Source organism: Zingiber officinale, chromosome 1A (assembly GCF_018446385.1).
Source record: "Zingiber officinale cultivar Zhangliang chromosome 1A, Zo_v1.1, whole genome shotgun sequence".
Lineage (NCBI taxonomy): Eukaryota > Viridiplantae > Streptophyta > Magnoliopsida > Zingiberales > Zingiberaceae > Zingiber > Zingiber officinale.
In genome coordinates, this window is record NC_055987.1 from 76,104,060 (window position 1) to 76,118,087 (window position 14,028).

General features: G+C 39.1%; 1 long non-coding RNA gene across 1 annotated transcript; it reads left to right on the forward strand.

Annotated features, from left to right (window-relative positions):
• The first annotated feature begins 6,852 nt into the window (after positions 1-6,852).
• On the forward strand, positions 6,853-7,597 carry LOC122005536. Its single transcript, XR_006118417.1, has 3 exons — positions 6,853-7,158; positions 7,249-7,345; positions 7,538-7,597. It is a non-coding gene; the product is annotated as an uncharacterized LOC122005536 (long non-coding RNA).
• The last annotated feature ends 6,431 nt before the right edge of the window (positions 7,598-14,028 follow it).

Below are 14,028 nucleotides of genomic sequence, written 5' to 3' on the forward strand. Positions count from 1 at the left end.
TACTTTGACTTATGTCTTTTGATATGCATGATAATATGTTTAACATATAACAGTAATTGTGTTACCTGTTTATTTCGGTTGGTCACTACATGATTAGTACATGTTGTTTGTTTATTTATTCTGCATTGCATATTGTCTACCTGATCACATATGCCTTAGGTAGTGACCTAACCACATGCTCTGTTATATTCTGGATCTAGGGTTTATTTGATACCCTCTTCGATTTGTGTACCTTCTATTTGATACGTCTTCTTGTGGTACACACTTTGTATCTATTTATATGGGTCATGCCATGTTATTCATGAGATTGCCATGTTCAGTATCATGCATCATGATTGCATGCTGTGCGATTGTCGGCTCTACTTTGGTTGAGCTCATCGCCAGTTACATGTACTGCACACATCACCCATGGATTTGTATATCTGGCTGGTGTGTGGCGGTTCTGCTGTTTGGCTCCGTTGGTCAGGTGACTGATAGTTCCGCTCTGTTTGGCTCCGTTGGCATTTAGGGTAGCAGCGTAGCCGGCAGATGGTGGACTTTGTTTGGCTCCGTTGGTCGAGAGTAGCTGGCAGAGATATCCTCCCGTCATCGTGTACCGGAGATGAGAGCATTGAGCTCCCATTTATGATTTGGGGTCACAGGATGGGAGTACTCCGACAGATTCCGTTTACTCTGTCATTGTCAGGAGCATTGATTTCGAGTAGGGTTGACATATGCATTTATTGCATTTTTATTTGCTTGTGATTGCTGCACTTATATGCTGCATTTGTTTGGATGCATTGATTGACATGCATACAGGATTATGACTCACTCGGTCTGACGACCTGTTACCTTTATACTTTGATCCGGTCAGTACAGTTATCTTCTGATTTCATTTCAGTTGCATTTATCCTCCTCATATTCAGGAGACTGTACGCATGATTAGTGTTGTCTGTTATTTGTTTTATTATGCATATCAGTTGTACCTGCTGAGTGTTGGACTCACCCCGCCTCCATTGTTGATATATTTTCAGGTTGAGGCTGTCCGGAGCAGTTCCAGTCGCTGGCCCCCCCATCTGCACGTAGAGCTAGTTCTCTACTAGGTTGTTATTTGCTTTATTTTGGTTTTTCTTCCATCAGACTATGTTTTAGTTTTGTTTTGGATTTTATCTATGGATATTGTACGGATTGTTACCGTTTGATGGACTTTTGGATGGTTTGGTTTTTATTCTACTATATGCCTGCCTGGACGGCAGAAGAGGTGAGTTCGTTGGATTTGAGCTTTACGAGTGTAGTGGAGTAGGGTGGATTTCGAGTCAGAGTCCTATTGTTATTGATTACTATTATTAACTGCGTGGTTGTGACAGCCAGAGGCTGAATATCTTTATAAACTGCGTGGTGTTTGTTTTTATTTTTGTTATCATTCCAGCCGCCTGTGGCTGATGTATATGTGATATGTAGAAAGTTTCATATTGTCCGCCGTACAGGGGAGATGCTGCCGAAATTTCTTCGGACAGAGACTCCTCTGGGGCGTGACAATTTAGTGGTATCAGAGCAGGTATACGATACTTGCTGTGTGTTCTGGATTTTTACGATCTTTGTTTTCGTATTTTGCATAGTTGGTATAACCTGATACCAATTGATATGGTATCAGAGCGCCAAAGTTTGGCGATACTTGTTGGATTTTCGTGTGTTGGATTTTTGAGATTTATCTGATACCAATTTATTTGGTATCAGAGCGGGTTATGATACCTGCTTTCGGTGTTCTGGTGATTTATCGGATACCTGTTTTTGGGTATTCTGGATTTTTGGATTTAGCCCAAGTTTGCGAGTCAAACTGGGTAGTTGTTTGAGTGACATGAATTTTTCCATTACGATTGGGTTTGGATTTCCGTTTCGGATTTATATGGATTTCCGTTGTTGTTCTCGATCGGAAATTTTGAGGTCAATTTGGGGACTGGACAGCGACGGAACATCTCCAGACGGCATATAGGTATGATGTTTAATTTTATAGTTTATGACAGGTATTAGCATTCTTTATTTAGTACCTGTCTGGTTGCTGTAGCACATATTTTTTGTGATGAGTTAGCCATTAAGCATGGTTGACCTTAATAGAGATCAAGGATTATAGTCTCTGGTGATTTTTCACATCATACCATCAGTAGATTTTAGCTTCTGTTACTATTAGTAGGAGATGGAGGCACATACCAGCCTCTGCTATTGTTAGCTGGGTAGTGGATGATACCTACATATTTATGTTGTTTTAGCCAGTGGAGGTTTTATACTCATATCTTTTGGATATTAGGATACCCGATATGATGAAAAATTGTTCATTAGGGGAGTTACCATGTTTGATCATTGTTGAGAATGGTTTGAGGTTGAGGGATATTGTGAGATAAGATATTTTGATGTGTTGATTTCTAATGATTTAAGAGAGTAAATGTTATGTGGTTGTTGATGATCTTTTAGTGGATAACTATTTTGATGATCTTTTATTTGGGTTGTCATTGATGGTGATATAGTGAGTATCATGTATAGTGTTCACAGGTTGATGTTTATAGTTGGTGATCAGATTATAAATTGGAAGCTAGAGAGTTTATGTGCCTATGAGATTTTTGATTTTAATAAATCTGGTTAATTGTGGTTAGTTAACAGGATGATAAAATTGATATTTGTTTCATCTGATATTGAACTATGTGGATAAATAATGATTTGATGTTTTGAATGCTAACTTACCCTCATGGAGAGTAGAGACTTATTCATCTGATATTAGTGGGCTGATATTTTTGAGGATAAAAAAAAAAAAAAAAAAAAATGAGGGTGTCTTGATGATATTGAATTCTAGCTTTTTCTTTTGGGTCGTACACATTTATTCATATGATATTATGTGGATTGACATTCTCTAGTTTGAGATGATGTATTAGTGTTGAATTGACCCATGAACTGATTTAGTTATTTGATAATGTAGTATACCATTTGATCGTAGTTTGATATACCTTAGTTGCTTGTGGAGGATTAAGGTATTCTTGATTAGTTAGTAGATGAATGATTTAGTTTTGTTGGTTGATCAGTAGAGGATTGTCATACTCTATTCTTAGAGGTTTGAACCTTTAGGTTGTTTGTGCTTAATTATGTATCTAGAGCACATTTGAGTACATGCTTTGTACTGACGTGGAAAGGACGGATTCAGCCGTATATCATTGTCGGCTTGGATAGGTTATAGAGGATCGATGTATCCTATTCCATGAAAACTTTGACCATGGACTGTATATATCTGGTGGGATAACTTAGAGGGTGCATTGGGATATATGACCCCGCTGATGTAAGGAAGTGTAGAGCTAATTGCTTAACACTTATGGGATACAATTGTTACTAGTGTATACTGGAAGAGTACATTTGGATTTATGATGATAAAATTTTTCCCATTTGATATAGTCTTGGGTAGTGTATAACATTGACTGGCAATGTTATACCATGGTGTGTATATCTTTCTTGTCCAATACTAGTTCCTTTGAACCTATAGCAAGGTTGTTACTGGATGATTAGACTACTCTATTTTGGGTTGCTTTTGATTGATGTATTCATGCTTGATCATATGCATGAATTTTGTTTAGATATACCGTTAACCCATGAGTGTTGGTAGCATAAGGTTGGTCTCTTTGATTGAGCTGGTATGCTGATTTTGCATGTCTATGTTGCATGTATATCATGATTGTTTTGGGTTGTAGGAGTCCTGTGGTAGACTGTCCATTTGCAAGTAGTATATGTATCCATGTTCTGATATGGTTTGAAGGCTCCTTGTGGATTATAGATATGTAGTTCGGAGTATGTATCCGGAGGTATTATTGAAGATAGCTTGTTGATTAAATCCGAGATGTAGTATAAGTACATCGGTGGTGTTTTGTTGGAGGCATTTTGTCGATTTAATCTGAGTTGTGATATGTACATATGTGTTTGGTGTGGTATCTGAGGTATCTTTTGATTATGTTTGATTTTATGAGTGCACCTGGGTTTAGTAGGTTTTATTGGAAGTATATGTTGGTTATACTATATGTTATGTGAGTGTTGTTTGAGGTGTATTGTTGATTTTACCTACATTGATTTTGCACACGTGTTCGGTATGTATTGTTGGAGGTATCATACTGAATATACCTGAGTTGTGAATATGATTGGTGTATAATAATTGGAGGATTTTGTTGATCATACATATGTTGTGTGAGCATGAGTGCTAGGTGTATACATTGGTAGCAGTATGATGATTCTACTTATACTGAATGCAGAATGTGGAGTGACTGCATTATGTCATTTGTTGAATTAACCCATCAACTAATTTTCCTATCAGTGGATGACTCACTAGGATGCTGATAGAGTTGATGATGAATTTGATTAGTTACTAGGTTGTTATATCCTAGGATAACCACAGCGAATTGTGGTAGAGAGATCTTGTACAGTCTCTAGCTGGATAGTTAGGTGCCTTGGGGTACTTATGTATTATTTTGTGGTGAGCGTTGCTCCCACATATCACGGATTGCTGGTAGTGGAGCATTGCTCCTATATTTATTACAGATACATATTTCAGATTATTTGTGGTGGAATGTTGCTCCCACATATTGAGGATTTCTTGTGGTAGAGCGTTGCTCCCACATATGTGGTGTTTCCTGTGATGGAGCGTTGCTCTCACCCTGGAGGATTTATTCTTTGGTGATTTATGTTATTGATGATCAGATTTTTTCGATTTATTATTGGAGATCTTATGGATAGGAATGTCTGTGATACGGACATTATGTGTATTGGTTTTTGCCATATAGGCTTACAGTGCCTTAGATGTTTTCAGGGACTCGATGATCCTGGTATGTCGAGGATGTTTGGATAGGTTTCCATTATCTTTGTGGACGATGTTGTGATCTATTACGGATCCGAGGTGAGTCACGTGCACTACCTTTGCATAGATCTAGAGTTGATTCGACGAGAACATCTATATGTGATTATCAGTAGTGCTGGTTTGGATTGTCTTATGTGAGATGTTTGAGCCACACGGTCACCAATAGAGGTATACCGTGGTTCCACATGAGATCGAGATTGTTACCGTCGGGAGTAGACGGAGTCAATAGAAGAGGCTTGCAACCTCCTTTGTTTGGCCGATATTTCCGGAGATACGTTGAGGGTTTCTCACGGATTGCTATGTCACTTACACGCCTGACCATGAAAGGCGGGAAGTTTATTTAGACTGAGGATTTCAAGATCAGCTTTTAGGAGCTGAAGCGGAGACTAGTGTCGGCTTCGATTTTTGGTTTTTACTTTCTGGAGAGGACGGATTTGTCCTCTACACCGACGCGTTTCTACAGGGTATGAGTGCTGTTCTGATGCAGCACGGTTGAGTATTCTTATATGCTTCTCGATAGTTGAGGGAGCCTGAGAAGAAAACACTCAGTTCTTGATCTGGAGTTGGCTGTTATTATTTTTACCCTGAAGATTTGGCGGCAGTACCTGTATGATATTACATTGAGATTCTCACTGACCATCGGAGTCTCAAATATCTGTTCACTCAGAAGGAACTTAATCTTCGACCGAGGAGATAGATGGAGTTCCTGAAGGATTATGATTGTACCATTAGCTATCACTTGGGAAAAACTAATGTGGTTACCGATGCACTTAGCTAGAGGTCCAGAGGGACTTTAGCTTGCCACCGAGTTGTGGTCACGGACTTGATTCAGGGTTTCTCCGAGTTAGACCTTGAGGAGCAGGGATAGACCGAGCAGGGTATTCTTGTTACCATAGATGCTCAGTCGTCGATCAGGACGAGAATCAGTGAGGTCCAGTTGTTGGGACCTCATAGAGCTCAGCATGAGGCGGAGTTGATCCGTATTATCAGACGGAGGATGTTAGAGGCATAAGACTGCCAGTAGAGTTATGCTGACCGGAGTCGGAGACTCTTAGAGTTCTTTGTTGGCGACCATGTATTTTTGCGAGTTTCACCCAGGAAAGGGGTGAAGAGATTTGGCCTCAGATGTAAGCTAGCTCCGCGATACATTGGCCCTTTCGAGATCTTGGAGAGGATCGGAGCAGTAGCTTACCGACTGACACTACCACCGTCTCTGTCAAGCGTGCACGATGTATTCCACGTATCTATGTTGCGGAGATACATTCCTGACCGACACATGTTGTTGGCTGATATTCCAGTTCCAGTTCAGCCGGACATTTCTTATGAGGAGGTTCCGGTACAGATTCTCGACCGGAAGGAGCGTCAGTTGCGGAACAAGACTATCCGGCTGGTTAAAGTCGGATGGCAGCATCATTCAGACGAGGAGGCTACTTGGGAGCTCGAAGATACGATCCGAGCTCGATATCCCCACCTTTTCACATGAGGTATGTGATTTATTTACCGTTCAGCATTTATACTATATATCTGTTGTTAGTACTTGCTGATGGTAGATAAAGAAATTTGGGGACCAAATTTTTATTAGTGGGGGAGAATGTAAAATACCGAAAATGATAAGGGATTTTTCCGGAATTTTTGGACATTTTTCGGGAATTTTTCGGAGCTCGTACGGACGAGTTGATGGGGATAGAAATGGGGTCCGGAAAAGCCTGTTTGGGTTACCCTGTTTTAATGAGGAAAAGATTTATTTTTCTTTTCCTTTTCCTTTTCTTTTTCTTATTATTTTCTTTATTTTCGCCGTTTTTTTTCTTCTTTGCCGAGCCGTGCCCGCGCACCCTCTTTTCTCCCCGACGCCGCCGATCTCGTCCGAGCCCTAACCGCCGGGCCGGCGGTTTTCCTCCTCTCCTCCTACTTCATCCTCCCTTCCACTTCTTCTTCTTCTCCCTCCGGCGACGCCGCACGAGCACAATCGAACCGGACTATCTCTTTGCCCTAATCTGCCGCCGGCTGAGTTCCTGCTACCTTTTTCCTCTAGCCGACGACAGCCACTTGAGTAGCGCCGGCCACCCCCGATCGCCGGCACTCGAGTACCACTGTTTGGGTTCTTATGTGCCCTAGCTTCTGCCGCCGACGACTAGAGCCACCGCCGATCGCTCTGTGCCCTTCTACTTCTCTGCTGCCACTCTAACCGGAGCCGAGACCTTCTCACAGCAGTGCTGCCGGCCGGAAATCCTCTGTGCCCTAGCTGTGAGCATTTCTTCCTCCTCAGAGCAGTGGTGATACGGTATTGTGACAGAAAGGTGAGGGTTTAGGTCGTGATCTAGTGTTCTGTTCTTGTTCTATAGCTACTGTTGATCATAACATTAGATCGGTACCTTTTGGTTTTACAGATCCTTGGTACAACAGATCGGCGATATTAGAGTTGCCCTATTCCGGCAGCCACTTTTTGTAGCAATCGACAGCACCTTTCCTGCCTGTTGAATTAAGGTAAGGATTAGGGTTTTGATATTTGTGGTAGATTATTGCTAGTTGAGTTAGCAATAATTAATAATTAGGTTTGGAAGTTATGTAATGGTGTAATTGGGGTTAACGAAACTAACCCTAACTGGTTAGTGGGTTAGAAATTTGTTTAGCTATTTGTTTATAATTAAATTAGCTAAACTGTGCGATTTAACACAGGACTTTGATTCGAGACGAGCATCTCGACGTCCGAGTTGGACCATTTCGATTGGAGGCGGGTACTTTGACTTATGTCTTTTGATATGCATGATAATATGTTTAACATATAACAGTAATTGTGTTACCTGTTTATTTCGGTTGGTCACTACATGATTAGTACATGTTGTTTGTTTATTTATTCTGCACTGCATATTGTCTACCTGATCACATATGCCTTAGGTAGTGACCTAACCACATGCTCTGTTATATTCTGGATCTAGGGTTTATTTGATACCCTCTTCGATTTGTGTACCTTCTATTTGATACGTCTTCTTGTGGTACACACTTTGTATCTATTTATATGGGTCATGCCATGTTATTCATGAGATTGCCATGTTCAGTATCATGCATCATGATTGCATGCTGTGCGATTGTCGGCTCTACTTTGGTTGAGCTCATCGCCAGTTACATGTACTGCACACATCACCCATGGATTTGTATATCTGGCTGGTGTGTGGCGGTTCTGCTGTTTGGCTACTCGCTCTGTTTGGCTCCGCTGGCATTTAGGGTAGCAGCGTAGTAGCCGGCAGATGGTGGAATTTGTTTGGCTCCGTTGGTCAGGAGACTCAGCGTGGTAGCCGGCAGAGATACCTCCCCGTCATCGTGTACCGGGAGATGAGAGCATTGAGCTCCCCCATTTATGATTTGGGGTCACAGGACAGGAGTCCTCCGACAGCATCCCGTCTCCTCCGTCATTGCACAGGAGCATTGATTTCAGAGTAGGGGTTGACATATGCATTTATTGCATTTTATTTGCTTGTGATTGCTGCACTTATATGCTGCATTTGTTTGGATGCATTGATTGACATGCATACAGGATTATGACTCACTCGGTCTGACGACCTGTTACCTTTATACTTTGATCCGGTCAGTACAGTTATCTTCTGATTTCATTTCTGTTGCATTTATCCTCCTCATATTCAGGAGACTGTACGCATGATTAGTGTTGTCTGTTATTTGTTTTATTATGCATACCTGCTGAGTGTTGGACTCACCCCGCCTCCATTGTTGATATATTTTCAGGTTGAGGCTGTCCGGAGCAGTTCCAGTCGCTGGCCCCCCATCTGCACGTAGAGCTAGTTCTCTACTAGGTTGTTATTTGCTTTATTTTGGTTTTTCTTCCATCAGACTATGTTTTAGTTTTGTTTTGGATTTTATCTATGGATATTGTACGGATTGTTACCGTTTGATGGACTTTTGGATGGTTTGGTTTTTATTCTACTATATGCCTGCCTGGACGGCAGAAGAGGTGAGTTCGTTGGATTTGAGCTTTACGAGTGTAGTGGAGTAGGGTGGATTTCGAGTCAGAGTCCTATTGTTGTTGTTTACTATTATTAACTGCGTGGTTGTGACAGCCAGAGGCTGGATATCTTTATTAACTGCGTGGTGTTTGTCTTTATTTTTTTGTTATCATTCCAGCCGCCTGTGGCTGATGTATATGTGATATGTAGAAAGTTTCATATTGTCCGCCGTACAGGGGAGATGCTGCCGAAATTTCTTCGGACAGAGACTCCTCTGGGGCGTGACAGATTCAACAACAGCATGCGATAGAGGTAGTGGTAGGTATCATGGCATGGTAGGCATTACGAGTTGACGCGTTTTAGATCTAATCTAAACGATGATGCGTATCATATACTCGATAGATCTAATCTAATCGAAGGGTGCATCATGTGCACGACTTAGATCTAATCTAATCGTTAGGCACTAATTAATTATTTAATTAACTAGCATGCATCACATACAAAAACAATAATTAAATAATTAATTAAATAATTTTGTGATTATGTCATGGCCCTACTACGATCTTCTCAAGCCAATGAGAAGATCGGATGGTCAACCTAAGGTCAACAGCTTCTCAAGCTCCTTCCTTTGACCACCTCGTGTTGCTCGTGCCCTCCTCGTAACTCCGTCTCGAGTGGACCTTCCACAGCTCCAATTTTGTGCATTACAATTTTGAAACTCGAGTTACATTCGAGTCTAAATCTAATTTACAACAAGAATAAAAAGAAAGGCACGACGCGCAGGTCGCGAAAAAATAAAAATACAACACGCACATCACATCACGGCACGCAGGCCGTATTATGAATTACAACACGAATAATCCAATCAAATTGGGTCTTTGGGCCATGACTATCAAAAAAATAATATATAATTCAAAATTATATATTTCTATAATTTTTTGTAATTTTTTCTATAATTTTTACAATTTTTACGAGTACAATTTCCCGGCGGTTCCGTTTTGCGGTTTTCGGGCGCAATCGCGGAACGAATCCCCTTGCAGGGCTAGGGGCAGTGCCCCTACCCGCGATCTAACCATCGCAAGGGTTCCATTGCGATCTAACAGCGCCTTATCCCGCTGTCCCAAAAAGTTTTGGGGCGAAACTTGGCCGTTTTGGAAAATTCTTCTCTGTAGTCGAAGCCTACAAGTGTCGAAACACTTGTGTTTCGCTTCTACGAGAAAAATACCCATAAAAACTATAAAAATCCTAAATTTACAGAATAATACAGAACTGAAAAGTTTTCATAAAACACAAAATAAACTCGTACTCGTCTTTGCACGTGGCTCTGATACCACTGTTGGATTTTTCGGGCCGCGAAAACCCCGAAAGCCCCAAAGCCAAGGGATCCATGCAAAGAAAAATTTCTAAAACTACTAATACGAGTTTCACACTCCAAATCTACAGTAGATAAGTGTTATACCTTCGATGCGTGCCCTTTTCGTAATCCTGCAAGTCCAAGGTACGCCGGATCTCAAGATTGTCAACATAGACAATCCTCTAGTAGTATCCACACGAACAAGGTGTGTTCTCTAACACACAAGGATGGAGAAGAGAGCACCCAAGTGTGCTAGCACTTTCTAGGGGCTCTCGGGTAGGATTTAAAAGGGGAGAAAGGAGAGAAAAGAAAAAGAATCTCACATAATCCTCTAGGTACCCTCCTTTGTGACCTTCACTTCACCCTTTCTCTTGGAACTCAACACATTCCTCTTCACCTTGCTTGAAACTCTCGGCCAAGAAAGAGGAGAGGGAGAGGAGAATGGCTAGAGGAAGGAGATGATATGAATGAAAATAATGAATGAAAATTCATTCCCATTCATTCACTTGTGTGGCCGCCCACATGAGTAACTCCCACTCATTTAATGTGGCCGGCCACATTAATGGGAATGGAGGCTTGTAACCTCCATGATGTGGCATACCATTATGATGTGGAGCATCATCATTGGTCCACATCTTGCCATCTCACTAATGATGTGGCAATTAGTCAAGTCAAACTTGACTCTTCCTCTTCCTCTTAAGTCAAGTCAAACTTGACCAAATCTCTTCCATGGCTGATCTAATCTAACCATTTGATTCAAGCCAACTTAATATAATGAATCTAATTTATTAAATTAAGTTGATTTAATGAGTCATAATCTAAATTAGACTCATTGAATACATGAATCAACTTGAGTCCAAGTTGGATTACTCTTAATCCAATTTGATTCATCAAATGAATCTAATCATCTTGGTTCATCATATGAACCTAATCCAATTGGTTCATCATATGAACCCAATCTCCATCCACTTGTTCTTTGTGTGTGACCCAATAGGTTCTTGTAACGTTGGCAATGTTTCTAAACTCCTTTAGAAACATAAGCAATGAGCGACATCTAGCAATACAACATTGCTACCCAAGTTACAAGAAATGTTGAGATCCAACATCACCTTCTGACTACTAATTGTGACTCTTCACAAAATATGACAAGTGTCCTTCTATCCTAGACATCTAGATTGATCAATATGAGGCATAGACCGTGTCATCCTCTAATCAATTTAAATCTTGAACTCCAAGTAGACACACTAAATCAAATGAGTTCAATATCCTATATTGACTCATTTGGGCATGGCCATGCACTTCGTGGTCTCACTCTATCAAGAATACCGATGTCTCGCCCGTCATATAGGAAGGATAGATCCCATCTACATCACTCACATCCCTTTGCATAATTTGTTATATACCCAGTAATCGCCTTTATAGTCCACCCAGTTACGCGTGACGTTTGACGAAATCAAAGTACATAACTCCTTATGTAGGGATCTATGGTGACTTCAGGTCTAAGGACTAGTAGTCATACTAATAGCCACATGAGAAAGTATGTGACACTCATATAACGATCCATGATACTTTCTCATGGCGGGTCATTCAGTATACATTTCCTAATGTATACCCATGTGTCAACTTGATATCTCTATATCCATGACTTGTGAGATCAAGTCATCGAGTTGACCTACATGCTAGTCTTATTGCATTAACATTGTCCCTGAATGTTAATACTCGACTAGGAATGATTTAGAGTAGTGTTCCCTATATCATCTCACTATCGATTCAACAAATCGATTGATATAGGTAAGAACCTTCTACTCAAGGACGTTATTATACTTAGTTTATTTGGCACCAATACAAGTAAGTATAATAACCAAAAACAAAATGCCTTTATTTATATAGAATATGATACAATAAGTCCAAAATACAATCATCAAATGATTGGCTCTAGGGCTCTAGCTAACAACATCAACCCGAGTTAGAGTTAGGGTAAAAAAAAATCATAGAGGTAAAAAAATAATAGTTAAACAGTTAAAGCTAGAATATTTTAATTTACATAATTAACCTCCTCTTAGACTTAAGCTCTCATCTCTCATTCTTCCCGTTTGATCACAACAAAAATAAAGTTGTGGAAAACAACGTAAAAAATATGCAACTTTGTATAAGGGTAAAGAGAGTAGAAGTTAAAAAAAAAATTTTAAAAATTATTTTCTAACGTTAAAAAAACTTATTTTTGTGTAGAACCATAGTTTTGTAAATTTTAAAATTAGATTTTTATAATTTTCTAAAATTTTCTAAGTATTGAGAACAGAATGTTCAACAATTAAAAAATTAAATTGTTTCAAGGATAAGTTCTCAAGATCTCTCAATATTCTCAATATTTAAAAGAGATATGCTCCTTTTTCGAAATAAATATTTAAAAATAGTTTCATTAACTTAAAAATCATGTTGATTTTCCTCGTTATTCAAAATAGAATGATAATTCTCTTAAAAAATTAAGTTTGTTGAAATCTATATCCAAAATATTTGAAGTTTTAAATTATGACTTTTCATTAAAAAAATTCATAAAATAATTTTTTAATCGAAGAAAAATTTAAAAAAATTTAATTGAATTTTTATTTTAGAAATAGAATATTTTTATTAAAAAAAATTAATAGTAAGCATATGACCTTAATTTTTAAATTCGTATTTCTAAACATAAAATATGCATTATCATTTTTAGACTACGCAAGATCTTGGAACCCAAAATAAATTTTTATTTATTGGGTTAACAAGAAACTTTTTGGGTACATATCTTTATGATACTTTTCTAATTTAGCCCTTATGATATTTATGATACCAATTTATGCTTCTATAATTTTTCCAGGTATTTTGATTATCATATGTAAGGTTTCTTGATTTTTGAATTTCGTCTTTCAATTTTTTATTTTCAACTTTTAATTTATCATACATTTCTAGGGGCATGTATTTGCTAAGATTATTTATAATTCAAAAACTTTCTTTTTCAAATGATTATTTTCATTTTTAGCTTACATAGTGATTTGGTCATAGATTTAATACCTGAATATAACTGGTCAATGATAGTAAACATACCTCATTTACCAGATCTATTCTGAAGTTTGTTTCTTCCTCCTTACTGTAACTTTCTTCTAAGGAGCCCCCCCCCTTCCTTCATCTATGCTTTATCTTGACGACTTGTCATCAGTGCAAGTCCAGTGTACTCCAACAGATTTGATTCTGATGACGACTCATTCCACGTTGCTTTCAGGGTTTTGTGCTTTATTATGGTTGGTCCCTTCTTGTTATCCTTTTTCTTCAACTTTGGGCAGTCATTCTTGATGTACCTCTCTTCATTATAGTAATAGCATCTTTCCTTTCTTGCTCTTCTTTTCTTTGCCTACACTTGATTAATCTAATTAGTTTTAAAAAATTTCTTAAATTTCTTTACCATATATGCTGTTTCATCATCGTTAAAGGAGGTGTCGGCGTCTGATTCATGTAGGATTGAAAGCGCTGGAGGGAAGGGGGGAATAGCGCTTCTGGCTTTCACATTATTTTAAAACAAACAATCAGAGTAAACATTACGCAGCGGAATAAAACAACACACGAGCACACCAAGAAATTACCTAGTTTGGAGCATGAGATGACTCCTACTCCAAGGCCCACGCTCGTTGAGCGTTTACTTCGAGCAATCATTATCAATTCGGAAGTTACAATTTGAAGTACAATATAAATGAAAAACTTATACCGACAAACAAGGAATTAGTAAAATTGAAGCTTCTAGTCGTCGGAGTCGAGTTGCAGCTTTATCTGATCGTTCTTTGAGCAGCACACGGAAGACAGATTGTGATTTCGAGTGTTGTACTTTG